Source organism: Triticum dicoccoides, chromosome 4A, assembly GCF_002162155.2.
Source record: "Triticum dicoccoides isolate Atlit2015 ecotype Zavitan chromosome 4A, WEW_v2.0, whole genome shotgun sequence".
Taxonomy (NCBI): Eukaryota; Viridiplantae; Streptophyta; class Magnoliopsida; order Poales; family Poaceae; genus Triticum; species Triticum dicoccoides.
In genome coordinates this window covers 658,384,423-658,388,500 of record NC_041386.1, presented here as the reverse complement: position 1 = coordinate 658,388,500, position 4,078 = coordinate 658,384,423, and the positions used below count along the sequence as shown (strand labels likewise).

Sequence of the window (4,078 nt, the reverse complement as noted above, 5' to 3'; positions counted from 1 at the left end):
AACGATTTACCAGCGTGATGGGGAGAAGGGTAGCAGGGCATGGTCCTAATGGTGAAGCAAGACGGCGAGAGGGATGCGAGGTCATCGGAGAGAGCAGCATTGGAGGTGGAGCAGCGCACAAGGGACGGGTCGCTGCATCAGCTACCTGAAGCAGTTGTGGACGGCGCGGAGTTTTGGGGCGGAGTGGGATGGTGGCGGAGGTAGCCATCGCAGAGAGGGGGTTCGGAGAGCTGGGGGCTGCGTTCACCCCCAGGATGCGGGATGGGTCGGGCAAGCGAGATTAACTCGCGTGCGACTACCTAATGATGATTGAGACGGGGCAGTCCGCTTAGAAATATAGGCCGCGGGATTGGAAAAGCATCAATGGCACATGACCCGTCTGAGAAAAGTTTCCTATCGATCAGAAAACTGTATACAAGTGCACTATTGTACAAGTGTTTCCCATTTATTTTTGCGTTATCAGGCCGGCTCTCATCTAGAAGAAGTTGTTGATCACACGACTCCACGGAACTGCAGCAGATAATAGATCTTTGTGATGAACGTTACCAGCAGTCATCCGCAGTCGACCTGAGATTAACCTATATCTTGTGTTGGATGGCCCAGCCCTTCCGATCTTCAATGAAGTAGCAGTGTTACATGGCATACTGGACCGTGTGCACCAGGCCTTCATGGCCATGCCATACCCAAACACGTGCTTGCACGGCGTCGTGGGCACGCCTAGCACCACCATAGGATTCGCAGGCGACGAGGTGGGCTGCTGGTTTATGAACTCCACGAGGCTTCCCATGAGACTCTTGCTGGTGGCCCTCAGCGGACTGTAGAGGTGGAAACCGTGCTCCTCGCCCTCCGACTCGACCACCGTCACCTCGCGGCGCCGCTGGATCATCCAAGGCAAACGCGAGTCGAGATCACGCATGCGGGCCGCCAGGTGGTGGCCGCGGCCCCGAAGACTGTCCTTCCCGGCCACGGCGATGACGATGAGCACGGGGCGGCAAGCCAGCGATGAGATCTCCGAGGCCGGAGGGTCGATCCGGGGGTCTTCGTTGCCGGCCTGGCCGGCCGTCACGAACGGCTAGAGCCGGTCCACCCCGTTCGGCGGGAACACCGCCACGGTGGCTTCGTTGTCGTCCCACGCGAGCTCCAAAGGCAGCCGCTTGGCTCCCCAGAAGTAAGGCTGCACCATGATCAGCCCCTCGATGTCCATAATGTCGTTGTTGACTTCGTGGCTGGCGCAGACTGCCGTGTGGTAAACGATGTTGCCGCTGGCGCTGTCGCCGGCCAGGAACATGCGCGCGGGGTCGGCGTAGCTGGCCAGCGACTGGTCGGACTAGGACGCCGCCATGGATGTAGATGACGAGAGGAAGCCGATTCCTGCCTGCGGTCTCGGCGGCACCGGACGGGAGGAACAGGCGCACAGACACGCCGGTGGCCTTGTCGATGACGACGTCCCTCGTCGCCACCCCACGGTTGCGGGCCTGATCCGACGAGGCCGGCACGAATGGACTGCGCAGGAAACGCTCGATGCTGCCGTCCTCGTACTTGCGTATGAAGGGGTACATGTCCAGGGAGATGTTACGTCCGTGGTTGTGATTCAGGCTGGACGGAGCGAGCGGGCTTTTCGGCCCGCTCGTGGCCCGTTCTGGACCGGACCGTCCGGTCCTGGCCCGCGGAAGAATTTGTTCTGTCCGGTTACTGAATTTCGGCCCGAAATTTTCTCGGTCCGGTCCGGTCTTTGCCCGGTCCGACCGAGCGGACCCAAGGTGCACGCCGTTCTTCTTCACCGCGGCCACCGGCGACGCCCTGGACGTGTCCCACCCGGCGCTTTTGATGGGAATCAAGTACTCACTCACGCAATTGACACAGGCACAGGGGCAAGAGGTAGAAGAAGACCCAGATCACGCGCTGCCTTTTCTTTTTTCCTTGTATTCAGTCAAACAGAGAATAGAAAGAACGAGAGTGCCGGCGTTCGATCCGATAATCGCGACGCCATTCCTGACTAGTCCTTCGCTGCCGTTTCCTTTTACTAGCTACTAACGAGAGAATCCGATAATCATGCACCCATCCCATGCTTCCGTTTCCTTTTATCAAGTCGAACAGAAAACAGAAGGAACACCCTATTCCTACGTGACTTGCTTACCAAATCTATACGTGCTACCTTTGTTTGGATTGTAATAACTGCCCCACGATTTTAGGTAACAGTAGCAATCCAATTCAATTAGTACATAAGTTTACGTAAAAATCATTCTTAGAAATATATCACTACTAAAAAGAAAAAGAACGACAGAAATAGGCTCGATCCTATAATCACGGCGCCATCCCACGACTAACTTCACGTCAGATTTGATCCGTTAATCAAGGCAAGGCCTGCACACACAAAATCGTGGGCTAATGCACGTCCTACAATACTTGCATGCGACAAAAAAACTGCTAAGGAGCAAACACGCGCAGGCTCATGGCTAACAATGGCACCCCGGCCGGCGCCGCCGCGTCCTGTCTCTTCCATGTGTGCACCACCGTCGATCTCGACCATGGAGCGCCCTACACCTCATCCTGCGCTCTCCGGCAAGCCCTGTTGGGCATTGTGCCCTCATCTACCCTGACCACGGCCGGTCCTCTCGGTCCAGCCCGGGGCTGGAGCGCTGTCGGTCCGAACCCTGAAATCAGGACCGCCCAGCTGGTCGGTCCGGTCCGGTCCGGTCCGCCGGCGGCCGGTCAAAACGGCGGCTCGGTCAAAGACCGGACCGTGTCCACCCTCAGTTGTGATTCGCTGGAGAACTCTTGCTTGCCTGCATGGCGCTTGTTTCGAATTGTGCCGCGTCCACGTTGGCTGCATCTCATGGGATTTTATAGAGCGATTTGCTTCATCGGCACTTTACTAATGAGATTCGGACGGAATCGACGGTAGTCGATTGGTCTGATGCATTACCTCCGATCAGACTACAGAGTTAGAAGAGTTTTTTAGAAATAAATATGAGTATTTTCATTTTCTGTGCTAAATATGCTTTGAAAGAGACCAAGTGGTTGTACGGTTCACATATGCTGATAGCGCGACTACAGCAGAAGCATTGGCTCTTCGCCGAGGTCTACAACTTGTCAATCAAATGGGCTGCTCCAGGGTGACGGTTGAGTCAGATTGTTTGGAGATTATTTCGGCATGTAGAGGCGAGGCTGACATTTTGGCACCATATTCTGCGATCTTAGCAGATTGCTTCCTGTATGCCCATGACGTTGCTTCAATTCAGTTTAAGCATTGTCCGAGGGAGGCAAATGGCTTGGCACATTTTTTAGCAAGACATGCTTTTTATTCAAACCTGGTGTTTAGTTGGGATGATGATCCCCCTAGTTTCCTTTTACCGCATGTTTTGAAGGACGTAATTCTCATTAACTCATAATAAAGTGCCGAGCAGGTTTTTCCTTCAAAAAAAAAGTGGTTGTTCGACCATGCGTTCGTCTGCTATTAATAGTATGAAATAGTTCCTATCACGACAGAAGCAACTACCCCTTTGTCTCAGTTATTATGGATGACCACCTGCCCAACTAGGTCGATTTTTGGGTAAGCTAGCTCACTCATCTACTTATGAAGTGATGGCAGTCGCTATATGTTTATGGGTACGCTTACATTCAGTACACTACACGAAACACTCTCTTTACCTGCCGACTATCGCAATCTTCAGCGAGTGTATTTTGTCGAACACGCGGTAAATCCTATATCCTAAATCAAGTGACAGGCAAAACACTTAGTAAATACAAAACACTTGGTATAGGCAATGCTTTACCGAATGTCGAACCAATTACTGCCCGTAACCTCTGAGACATTTGGCAAACAACACGCGAATGTGTCCCTGCTTCGGCGGTTGACAGCAGGGTGATGTTGCGTCCATCTTTCCCGATTGTTTCTCTGCAGACACTCCATTAAATAAAATAGCAATTATCATTGTTCATCTTTACTGAGTATTTCCCCGCACTTGGTAAACTCTCTCTCTCTCTCTCTCTCTCTATATATATATATATATATATATATATATATATATATATATATATATATATATATATATATATATATATATATATATATATA

At 52.1% G+C, this 4,078-nt stretch overlaps 1 pseudogene; it reads right to left on the bottom strand.

The window, feature by feature from the left end:
* Positions 1 to 475: 475 nt before the first annotated feature.
* The window catches only part of LOC119283994, a 51,675-nt pseudogene continuing 48,072 nt past the window's right edge, over positions 476 to 4,078 (bottom strand).